This window comes from Microtus oregoni, unplaced genomic scaffold, assembly GCF_018167655.1.
Source record: "Microtus oregoni isolate MIOR12 unplaced genomic scaffold, Mior012 000138F_ref0000102, whole genome shotgun sequence".
Lineage (NCBI taxonomy): Eukaryota > Metazoa > Chordata > Mammalia > Rodentia > Cricetidae > Microtus > Microtus oregoni.
The window spans coordinates 736,500-749,186 of record NW_024544788.1 but is presented as its reverse complement, the minus strand read 5'-3'; the positions used below and the strand labels follow the sequence as shown (position 1 = coordinate 749,186).

Here is a 12,687-nt window from a genome sequence, read left to right as displayed (position 1 = left end):
CATCCAGTGGTAGTGACAATAAGCAGGAGATTTCTTGGGAAGAAGAGGTTCAGCGGGTGGGGGAGGGCATACAGGAGGATAGTTCTCTGAAATTGTAAACAACCGAGTCTTTAAAAAGAGTTCTTGGCCTGGAGGGATGGCTCAGCCGTTAAAGGCTAGGCTCACAACCAAAAATATAAGAGTTCGGTTCCCAGCACCCACAGCTGTCCCTCCAGGTATAAAAAAAAAAAAAGAGTTCTTGTAGGCCAGGAGGTGGTGGCGCACGCCTTTAATCCCAGCATTTGGGAGGCAGAGGTAAGCAGATCTCTGTGAGTTCGAGGCCGGCCTGGTCTACAAAGCAGTTCCAGGACAGCCCGGGCTGTTACACAGAGAAACCCTGTCTCAAAAAATAAAAGAGTTCGTGTAATGTCAGTTTTCTTCTTTCTTTTCCCATTGCTTCCATTGCTGGGAATGAGCATCCCTGGAGGGAAGCTGTGTCTGATGGGAGAGGCTAGAAGGTTGCAGGCCCAGAGTCGAATTACACTTTATTTGCGGCCAGCTTTTGCCCCCCCCCCCAATAGCCATTCCTTGCCCACCTCTGTAGCATACCTAACAGAGAAAGACCTTTTGGAAATTATGAACTTAGCAGGCCACTAGTTTCCACCACCCAAAAGCTAAGCCCGTCATGAAATAGCATCTGAAGCCTATGGCAGAGGTTTTCCTCCTCTTGCCGTGACTGTTCCTCTGATGCTTCTACCAGTGTGTTCTTGATTTATTACTCACTGTTCTGTTACTAAACTACGTCTATACTGAGCATTATGATTATATTTGGGGAGACCTAAACGTGTGCTCCGGGGACCTGGCCACTCATATTTGCTCCAGAATAAACCATGTCATGTATTCCTTTAGCTGTTTCTTTCGACAACATTCCTTTCCTTCATTCTCTTCCCTCATGTAATCATTTTTTTTGAGTCCAGTCTCACCCTGTAGCCCTGGCTGGCCTTGAACTCACAGAAATCCTCCTGCCTTTGCCTCCTGAGTACTAGGATTAAAGGCACGTGCCACCATACCTAGCCTCATTATTTTCTCTTGTAGGAAAATTTACTATATATGTATGTGTTGTGTATGTGTGATATATGAATGCTGGAACATGTTATATTTGTGTGTATGCAGGAGCATGTGATGTATGTATGTATGCAGGAGCATGAGATGTATGTGTATACAGAAATGTGTGATGTACGTATGTATGCAGGAGCATGTGATGTACGTGTGTATGCAGGAGCATGTGATGTATGTTGTATGCAGGAGCATGTGATGTATGTGTGTATGCAGGGGCATGTGATGTACGTGTGTATGCAGGAGCATGTGATGTATGTCGTATGCAGGAGCATGTGATGTATGTGTGTATGCAGGAGCATGTGATGTATGCGTGTATACAGGAGCAGGTTGAGTGTCTTACTCTATCACTTTATGTCTTACTCGTTTGAGACAGAATCTCTCACTGAAACCTGAAACCAGGCTGAAGATCAATAGCTCAGCATCCTCCTGTCTCTACCTATCTCCCTGCTACAGTCACAGGTGTGTATATGAACACCCATGTTTCTCCTTTTTACAGGGTGCTGTGATCTGAACTCAGGTCCTCTTGCCTAGGTAGCAAGAAGTCTTACTACTAAGCCATCTCTCCAGTCCCACATTCCTTTCTATCTTCATTTAATACTCATATGTAATACATCATACTTACAGGTCTATTTCATCAAAAAATGTGGTTTGTGCCCCTAGTAAGTTAATTTTGCAGCTTGAAAAGTATAGACCCAGGTGTGGTAATATATGCCTGTAGTTCTAGCACCATGGCAATAACAGTAAGAGGATCAGGAATTCAAGGCCATCCTTGACTGTCAGGGCCCCATGTTGGGATGACATCTGTTGGGGTTCAGCTCCGAAGGGTTCGTATGTTCCAGGGCAGGGGCGTGTGGCTTAGAAAATTTCGCAGACAACAGATACAAAAGAAAAAGTGACACAGAATAGAGTTGGGAGGACAACCCAGTGAATACTGAATTCACTTGTATTTATTTTCCATATGCTTATATACCCCAATCTAAAAGGTGGGGAGGCAAAAGACTGCTTTACCATGATACAAAGACAAACAGAGCAATTGCCTCTTTAATACCTGAGACGTCAAGTAAATATCCTAAGTTAAGTATTCTGTTGTTTAAGCAGGATATGTAGCAACCACACCTTAGACCAAGCATCCTGTAGGCAGCCACACTCTGGTTCAAACCTCCTGTCACATCCTTGGAGGAGCAAGAATAGACCTGAACTCTCTGACCTTTGGTCAAGATGGAATGGATCCACATCCATGGGGCCCGACCCTTGACTGCACATTTAGTTTGAGATCAGCCCTTGTCTACATGAGCCCCTTGTCTCAGAATAACAACAAGAAAAGGAAGCCGGTTGTGGTGGCGCACGCCGGTAGGATTTGCTGAAGGAGGCAGAGGCAGGAGGATCACGAGTTCGAGGCCAGCCTGGGCTACACATTTGGGCTGGAGCAATGGCTCAGAGGTTAAGAGCATTGCCTGCTCTTCCAAAGGTCCTGAGTTCAATTCCCAGCAACCACATGGTACTCACAACCATCTGTAATGAGGTCTGGTGCCCTCTTCTGACCTGCAGTCATACACACAGACAGAATATTGTATACATAATAAATAAATATTAAAAAAAAGGAAAACACAGGCCTGGTTAAAGAGATTAGTTCATAAATATTTATGGTATTTTAAGTACCATGATAGAGAATACCAAGGCCAAGGCAACTATTTGGAACTCAAACACCAGTACCACCATCACCACCATCATCAACCAGACAGGTCTCATTCCACAGCACAGACTGGAAGGAACTCACTATGTAGTACAGGCTGATCTGAAACTCAGCAATTTTCCTTCATTCATGCTGGGATTGCAGGTTTCAGCCAGCTCAACTTCACATACTTTAAACTGGGAAGTGTAAAGGTGGAGGTTGGCAGAGTCTGAAACAGTTTTTGTCTATAGTGTGCAATATGATGTTACATATTTTAATTTCCATAGCGATATCTATGTGTTTTTGCAATAGTCATATCTATATACTTACAATTTAACTTAGGACTGTCAGACTGGAACCACTCTATACAAACAAAACCTTTGTGCTTGAAGAGATAGCATTTTGCTTGCATTTTGAAGACTGCCAAGAAAACTGTGTGTCCTCGCTATCTACTGCCTTCTGTCACCGAGAATAATGTGCTCTATTTATTTACTTCTGTGCAACAAACTATCCCAAACCACAGTGGCCCAAAAGAAAGACATTTTTGGTCTTCATCATTTTTGTGGGTCAAGAACTCAGGCTGACCTTGCCTGTGTGCTTTGGTTTGGGGACAGTGGGACTGTCCAGTCGGAAGAATTCACTTCCAAGATGGTTTCTTCATACACATACAGTGAGCTTGATTTCCTTGGCCTTTTCCATTTCTTTACACAGCCTTTGATCCTTCTAGATTTCTCTATGTGGCTTCAGCTTCTTGTCCCCTGGTAACCTCAGAACACTTTATTATTCAGGTGGCAACTCGCTTGACTTGAATGTCCCAAGAGACAGGAACTGGAAGTAGCCTGTTTCTGGAGACTTGGGCCTAGAATCTATAACTTGTGCACTGGCTCATTTTCTGCCAACTTGACACACAAACTAGAGTTATCTGAAAGGAGGGAAACTTAATTGAGTAAATGACTCCATAAGACTCCATAGCTGTAAGGCATTTTATTTATTAGTTATTGATGGGGGAGGGCCCATCCCATTGTGGGTGGTGTCATTCCTGGACTGGTTATCTTGGGTTCTATAAGAAAGCAGGCTGAGGGCTGGAGAGATGGCTCAGAGGTTAAGAGCACTGACTGCTCTTCCAAAGGTCCTGAGTTCAATTCCCAGTAACCACGTGGTGGCTCACAACCATCTGTAATGAGATCTAGTGCCCTCTTCATGTCCAGCAAGCATACAGACAGACAGAACACTGTATACATAATAAATAAATAAATTAAAAAAAAAGAAAAGAAAGCAGGCTGAGCAAGACACGAAGAGTAAACCAGTAAGGATCATTCCTCCATGGCCTCTGTATCAGCCCTTACCTTCAGGTTCCTGTCTTGCTTGAGTTCCTGTCCTGGCTTCCTTCAATGATGGACTACAATGTGGAAGTGTGAGCCCAATAAACCATTACCCAGCCCAACTTGGTTTTTGGTCATGATATTTTGTCATAGCAATAGAAATGCTAAGACAACTTGGAGCCACTTTATGTGCCTGGGAACCACAGAGCACACAAGGATCTGTGTTTATCTTGATGCTCTATATTGACCATCAGGAAATTCTTTCTGGCAGGGAGAAACTTTGAGGCAGGGTCTTATGTTGCCCTGGCTGGCCTTGAACTCAGTATGTATTCAAGGATGATCTTAAACTCACAATCCTCTAGCCTCTACCTCCTGATAGCTGGAATTATAGGTGTGCACCACACACTAAAATAAGCTGGGGCTGGAGCGTGGTTCATAGAATTTTTGCTTACTATGCACGAAGACCTGTGTTCCATCCTCAACACCACATAAACTGGATCTTGGTGGCACATGTATGTAATCCCAGCACTCTGGAAAGGGAGGCAGGAGGACGAGAAGTTCAAGGCTATTCAAGGCTATTCCTACAATATGAATTACTGTGGGACAATGTCTTGTACCCTGTAAAGATTTGTCATTTGTACTGGTCTAATAAAATGCTGATTGGCCAGTAGCCACGCAGGAATTAGAGATGAGTCAAGGAGAACAGGAGAATTCTAGGAAGAGGACTCAGTCTGCAGTCGTCACCCAGATGCAGAGGACGCAAGATGAGAATGCCTCACTGATAAAAGGTTATCATATGGCTAATACAGACAAAAATTGTGGGTTAATGTAAGATGTGAGAGTTACTTAATATGAAAGCCTTAGCTAATAGGCCAACCAGTTTATAATTAATGTAGGCCTCTGTGTAATTCTGAGCTAGTGTGGGATTATTTTGTAACTTCCATCATCAATGAATTTGAGGCTAGCCTGGGATATCTGAGATCCTAGCTAAAAAAAAAAGTAAAACAAGAAAACAATTAAATAAGGAAGGAAAAGACACAGGGAGGGAGAGAGAGAAAGAAAAGGGGAAAGGAAAGACATTTGAGACTTGAGTCCAGCCTTTGGGATTTTCGGGTTTCTTCATTTGATTTTTTTTTTTGAGGCAGGGTCTCACTATATCAGTGGGTCCCTGACTGGTAGTCCTCCTGCCTTTGTCTCCCCTGTACTTGAATTACAATTCCACACAACTGTGCCTGGCTAGTTTTCTTCTGTTTGATGCCCAGGCTCTAAGAAACATGAACCTGGAAACCCCATTTGTGACCCTGACTGTATTGTATTTCTTAGAAACAGGGATCCCAGCCCAGTGTGGGGATACTTCTGTCATCTCAGCACTCTGGAAGCCAAAGCAGGAGAATCCTAGTCTGGAACCAGTCTGGGTTACAGACTGAAGTGGTGGTGGGAGCTGAGGGTGGGGGAAGGGGGACTGCAGGAGGGGAGGGAAAAGAAAAGTTATCCTTCTTAGGGTTTATCAAAGGGACAGAACATGAGAAAGGAAGACAAATAACTTACCACAAAATAACTATGTAATTGGATCACAAAGCCCGTGGATCTGGGTTCAAGGTCAGGCACCTCCAGCTCCCACTTTCTCTTTCCAGAAACCCCACCACAGATAACAAAGCTGAGGTTCATCTAGGCCACATCGGCTCCTAGTCTGTCTGGTGACAGAGGAGGTCAAAGACAGAGCCCAGCTTACCCCACCTCCTGTTCTGAGGAAGCCATTGGGTGCTTGGGGATCCGTCTTTAACGTGGAAGGAGCTAAGGAAGAACACCCAGAACCCCGAAGGCTGAAGAGGCCTTAGATTTGGGAGCAAAGCTGTGGAGAATGGAGCCCTCATGATGTGGCCAAGCAGAGGAAACAGACCATGAGAAGGGCAGACAAAAGAAGGCTGGGAGCCTTTAGGGAACTGAAAGTTACTCAGTGGACCAGGACTGCATAAAGGGGATGTATTGGGTGGAGGGGGGGAGGGGGTTACCAGAGGAAGTAATGAAGACGGGTGAGAGTCTGGGAAATATCCAGGAGCTAGGTCATGGGAGCCTATAGGCCTAGGGGGAACTTGGATTCTATCGATAGCCAAGAACAATATTAAAGTGTTCACAATCACACAGTGGCCTTGAGGGGGGAGAGTTTAGTGGTAGATAGTCTCACTGCCCCAATTTGATCATGACACTCTGTGTATCTGTATCACAGAATGACACTCTGAACAGCCAGGTGAAGGGGTGTATCCACCATGCTAGCATTCAGGAGACTGAGGCAGGAGGATCAAGAGTTTGAGGCTAGCCTGGGATACATAGTGAGATTCTGTTCTAAAAATAGATCATACTGTACCTTAAAGTTATGCACAGTTACTGTGCATGTTTGAAATTTGGGGGGTTTGGGGGAAACAGCGAGATGGCTCAACAAGTAAAGTGCTGCGCAAGCCTGATGACCTGAGGTCCAGCCCTGAAATCCACAGAAAGATGCAAGGAGAGGACTGGGTCCATACACTTGTCCTCTGACCTCTGCACTTGAGCCGTTGTGCATGCGCGCGCACGTGCGCGCGCGCACACACACACTAAATAATAATAATAATAATAATAATTTAAATCATTCAAGCATATTTACATTAACTTGGGGTGGGGCTGGGGTAGACAGTGTATGCACCATGCTCATGAATGTTGCTGCTCTTCTTCCACCAGCTGGGTCCTAGGGATGAAATTCAGGTTGCAGCCTTGTTGGGAAGGCCTTTATCTGCTCAACTACTTCATTGGTCTTTGCCTTCCTCCCTTCCTTCCTTCCTTCCTCCCTCCCTCCCTTCCTTCCTCCCTCCTTCCCTCTCCCTCCCTCTCTTCCTTCCTTCCTCCCTCCCTCCCTCCCTCCCTTCCTTCCTCCCTCCTTCCCTCTCCCTCCCTCTCTTCCTTCCTTCCTTCCTTCCTCCCTCCCTCCCTCCCTCCCTTCCTTCCTCCCTCCTTCCCTCTCCCTCCCTCTCTTCCTTCCTTCCTTCCTTCCTTCCTTCCTCCCTCCCTCCCTTCCTTCCTCCCTCCTTCCCTCTCCCTCCCTCTCTTCCTTCCTTCCTTCCTTCCTCCCTCCCTCCCTCCCTCCCTTCCTCCCTCCCTTCCTTCCTTCCTCCCTCCCTCCCTCCCTCCCTTCCTCCCTCCCTTCCTTCCTTCCGTCCTCCCTCCCTCCCTTCCTTCCTCCCTCCTTCCCCCTCCCTCCCTCCCTCCCTCCCTCCCTTCTTTCCTTCCTTCCTTCCTTCCTTCCTCCTAACACTATTTTATTTTGTGTATTTATTTGTTTTATACAATATATTTTGATCTTACTCTTTCCCATCCCCCAACTCCTTCTAGATCCAATCTACCCAACTTCGTGTCCTTTTTCTGTCTTTCATTCAAAAACAAAAAGAAATGAAAATCAAAACAAACAACAGTGAAGCCATCAAACGGAAGCAAAACAAAATGAAAAGCTCGCAAAAAGCTCCTGAGTTTGTTCTGTGTTGGTCAAGTACTCCTGGGCCTGAAAGTCGAGGCCTGCCCTGGAGTGTGAATGGCATGTTCAGCGTCACTGCTCTGAAGAAAACTGGTTTCCCTTCCCCAGCAGGTATCTATAGCTTCTCGGTTAGGGTGGGATCTTGTGTCCACTTCCCCTTCTCAGTGCTGAGATTTTGTTTGGTTTGAACCTGTAGAGGTCTTGTGTTCTTGGTTACATTTCGTGTGTGTGTGTGTGTGTGTGTGTGTGTGTGTGTGTGTGTGTGTTGAGATAAGGCCCCTCCAGGCTAGCCTGAGACTTGGGACAATCTTCCTGCCTCTACCTCCTGAGTGTTGTGTTTACAAGTATTAGCTATCATGATTGATTACAAATAAAAACTGAAGTCATGTAGGAGAAAGGGGCCAAAAGGAAAGAGTGAAGGTGAATGTGTGGACTGCTGCAAACGGCGTGATTGGGGCTGTGGCGGGGAGGCGTGGAGCTGTGACTCACTGGAGGCTGTGGTTCAGACGAGGAGGCATACTGGTGACAGAATTGGGGCAGAGGTAGTGGAGAGGGATGAGATGGGCAGACGGAAGAGATTTAGTTGTCTCAACAACAAAAACGTGTGACTGACAGCAGGGATGAGGAGAAGGGAGTGACCGTGACAAAGCTCAGGAATCTGTCTTGCACAACACACTAGAGGTTTGTGCTGTGTTCTAAGAGGTGGACAACTAGAGCACTTGGAGAGCAGGCTGGGAGGTCAGTTTTTGTATACCAAGTTAGACATGATTGTAAGGCATCCGAGAGACGGGTCTCTGAGACAGGCCGTGGACTTGAGGAGGGGAATTATTTTAACTTGGAATTCATTTGCATAAAGGCTTCAGAAGGAGAAGTAGGAAGACACACAGGAAGTCAGTGACTCTTGGGTCCTAGGGATGGGAAGTGGGATGGAGGTGGGTTTGGGGTCCTGGGAAGGATAGCCTAGGAGCCAGACGAGCTGGTTAAAACTTGGTCCTCTGACTCCTTTCTGGAGTCTCAGCGTCCTCCACCGTGGAACAGGGACATTTTGAGGGTCTGTGGCATAAACAGCAGGTTCCGCTGCTAAAAGTACTTGGCCATCCCGCATAGACGGCTGCGCATGAGTTTATTACGTATCAAGCAAAGTGGTAAGTTAGTAACAACTGTTAGGGTAAAGGAGGCCCTGCAGACAAGAAGCGGAACAATCTCTTTCAGGTGGTTTCTATGTTTCCCTTTCCCTTTCCTTTCCTTTCTTTTTTTCCTTTCTTTCCTTTTCTCTTTCTCTTTTTCTTTTTGTAGCATTGGCTAAAAGTCAAGACAGTTGTGACCAACAGAAGTTTAAACAACAACTGCTCATTTGAACCACCAAGATTTGTATCTTTTTAAAAAATATTTATATATTTATTTATGTATACAGTATTCTGTCTGCATGCAAGCCTGCAGGCAAGAAAAGGGCACCAGATCTCATTACAGATGGTTGTGAGCCACCATGTGGTTGCTGGGAATTGAACTCAGGACCTTTGGAAGAACAGGCAATGCTCTTAACCGCTGAGCCATCTCTCCAGCCCCCAAGATTTGTATCTTAATTAAAGCAAAAATAAGATCAGCAGAATAGCTCCTTGTTCTGAAGTGTAATACTGAAACTTGTTTGTATGACCTTTTCCTGATTGAGTTTTTTTAAAAATAGATGCTATTTTAAGAATGATTTTTATTTTTATGATTTTTAAGTATGTGTAGGTGTGTGCATGTGTACGTTCACACACATGTGTGCATATGCACACAATTTGGGTATATGTACATGAATCAGGTACCCTCAGAGTCCAGACTCATTGGATGTCCTGGAGCTGGACTTGCGGATGGTTGTGAGTTAGCAGCAGTGAGTGGACCTGAACTCAGGATCTCAAGAAGACATCTCTTCAGTCCCTATGTTTAAAACAGCTTTATTTTAAAAACTGAGAAGATTCCACAGAGAAAGTCATGGTTTATTGCATTTTCCTGGCATTTATCTATTTATTTAGAAACAGGGATTCTTGTGTATCCTGGAACGCTATGTAGATCAGGCTGGACTTGAACTCACAGAGATTCCCCCTGCCCTGCCTCTGCCTCTTGAGTGCTGGGATTAAAGGCATTCACCACCACCTCCCTGTAGTTTTTTTTTAATGAGGTTTTACAGTGTACCTCAGGCTGGCCTAGAACTCACCATGTAGTCCAGGCTGGCCTCAGACTTGAGGGAGTCTGCCTGCCTTGTCTGCCTGCCTCATCTTAAGTGCTGGAACTGCAGATGTGAACCTCTCCACAATTGTTTTTGCATTAAACAGTTTTTCACTTTGGCATTTCAAGATCCCATACATGAGGTCATGATTTAGTCAGCCATAACATGGCCTTAGAGTGCTCTTTGTTGTGAGAGGTCCCCCGCTTCCCTTGTCTTTGCTGACCTGGAAAATTACCAGTCAAGCATCTGTAGGATGCTCCTCTCTCGGGATTCCTTTGCTATTTTCCTTGCAATTAGGCTGGGCTTGCGAGTTTTGGAAAGAATGATCACAGAGGAAAAGTGCCATTTTTCTTGTGCTCTGTCTCAGGAACATACCATCCACATGTCGACACTGACCTAGAGCACCTGGCCAAGGCAGGGTGTCAGGTTTCTCCAATGTTGAGTCCCTTCTCCTTTCTGCTAGTACGCTGGAAAAATTGCTTGTTAGGTGCGACCTTCGTTTAAAGAGTAGGACAGGGTGTGATGGTGAATGCCTGGAACCCTAGCACTAGGAAGGCTGAGGCAGGAGGATGGAGACTTTGAAGCCACTACTTAGTGAGTCTCTGTTCAGAGAGACAGACACAGAGACAGAGTCAGAGACACAAATACAGAGACAGAGACAAAGAGACAGTAAGACAGACAGACACACACACATACACAAACATGGGGCGGGGATGACCAGAAAAGGGGTAGGGAGTACAATCTTTTTGAAGAAGTATCTGCACACATTCTTTGGGGGTTTCCTGCATATAAAGTTTGCCTCTTCTTCCCCACTTACTTACGTATTCATTAATTTCTTCTATCACTTGGGATATGCAGGCAGGAAGATCAGAAGTCCAAGGCTAGTCTCAGACTGAACTTCTGGAGATCCTGCCTTCAAGAAACAAAACAACAAAATAGTAACTTCTTCGTATCAGTTGGAAACTTTTGATATTTATTTCATGCATTCATTGTGTTACAATCCATTATGGATCTTTTTATTGGAAAATGGTTGTAGAAGTCATGACCTAGCTGCCAGGTATGTTCCATTCAAAGAACTCTCTGTGTGTGTGTGTGTGTGTGTGTGTGTGTGTGTGTGTGTGTGTGTGTCTTGTGTTTCACTGGAAATCAAAACCAGGGCCTTGCGACCTGAACAAATTTAAATTTGATCACCAACCTGCAGTGTTGGAGTGTATCATGTTTACATGTGTGTTTCAGATGTGTTCTTTTTTTTTTTTTGGTTTTTTTCGAGACAGGGTTTCTCTGTGGCTTTGGAGCCTGTCCTGGAACTAGCTCTGTAGACCAGGCTGGTCTCGAACTCACAGAGATCCGCCTGCCTCTGCCTCCCGAGTGCTTCAGATGTGTTCTTGATGCATGGCCCATCTGGACTAGATCCTCACCAGAGGATGATGGAAAAATCTTTTTACCATCCTCCTGCCTCAGCCTCTGGTGCAGATTCCAGGTCCCAGCACTTTTCTTTTCAATACTTATTTTACATATATGAATTTTGTATATATATATATATATGTATATATATATACACCATGTGCATGCCTGGTGCTCTCAAAAGCCAGAAGAGGACATTGGATCTCCTGGAACTGGAGTTAACAGGTGGTTGTGAGCACTCTGTGGCTGCTAGGAACTGAACTCAGATCCTCTGCAAGAGCAGTCAGTGCTCTTAACCACTGAGCCAGCTAGCTCTCCAGCCTTTCTTTCTTGTATTTAATAAGTCAGAGTCCAACCAGAGAAGCAGAACTCATCGGTGAGAAATGGGAAGAGATTTACTACTAGGTACTGGATTTGGCAGTTTCTGGCTCTACCAAGTCATAGGTTAAGCCTGTAGGACAGGCCTTTTAAAAAGGCAGACTGAGTCTCCCAGGCATAGGCTGCACTTGGCTAGGACTGTCGTCCACAGATGAAAATTCTTTTCTCAGAGAGACTTCCACTCTGCTCTTAAAGCAACCCCATTGATTAAATCAGTCCCTCGGGTCACCACAGACACTCTTCCTTACATAGAATGAGGTCATCATGGAACAACTCACCAATACCATTGGTGCTTGTTGACCATCTGGGCCCTAGAGCACAGGCGAATTCACATACCAAAAGGCCCTTCCTATCTTTAAGGAAGAGTCCATATCCAGAACTCCTCATTGACCAGGGCCCGTTAAGGTATGCTTTCTGGATTCCTGTTTTGAACAGAAGTATTTACTTTTTAAATTATTTTTGTGAATTCACTTATTCTACAGCACATGCACTAAAATTAGAATGACGCAGTGAAGATGAACATGGCCCTTGAGCAAGGAGGACATGAGAATTTGTGAGCCACTCCAGACATTTTAAAGAAAATTCTGTGTGTGTGTGTGGGGGGGTTGAACCTGGAGCCTCCTGAATGCTAGTCAAGGCCACTACCACCGAGTCCCATCCCCAGTCACAGGCCACAGGCTCTTTAGGGTGCATAACAAATTCCTCTGTCTTTTTGGCAGGTGATCCTGAACACACGAATCCAATTGTCATGCCCCAGGCCCTGCTTTGAACATCTGTAGCTTACTGAGCTGAGCAACAGGGAATCGAGTCTTTCTGACTCCTTACCTTTATGTCAAGGGCCATGATTCCTCTAGACATGATCTCCTTCTGTCTGCAGGGACTTCTTCCCTTTTTCCTCTCCGAGGTCTCCTCTCCTCTCTGCTTCTATTCACTGCCTGGAACCAAACAGGCCAGGAAACCTGCAGGAGAAGCGGATACAGAGCGCTGCAAACAAGTCTCTTCCTGTCCTTCAGCAAACTATCAACTGTGAAATAGACTGACCAAGATTGGGATCCATGAGGGACACATACAGTTCTGTGCCGGGTACTGGTGAGTACAAGGG

The 12,687-nt window shown here is 45.3% G+C and overlaps 1 non-coding gene across 1 annotated transcript; it reads left to right on the top strand.

The window, feature by feature from the left end:
* Positions 1–12,046: 12,046 nt before the first annotated feature.
* LOC121444731 lies at positions 12,047–12,158 on the top strand. Its single transcript, XR_005973815.1, has one exon. It is a non-coding gene; the product is annotated as a U6 spliceosomal RNA (small nuclear RNA).
* The last annotated feature ends 529 nt before the right edge of the window (positions 12,159–12,687 follow it).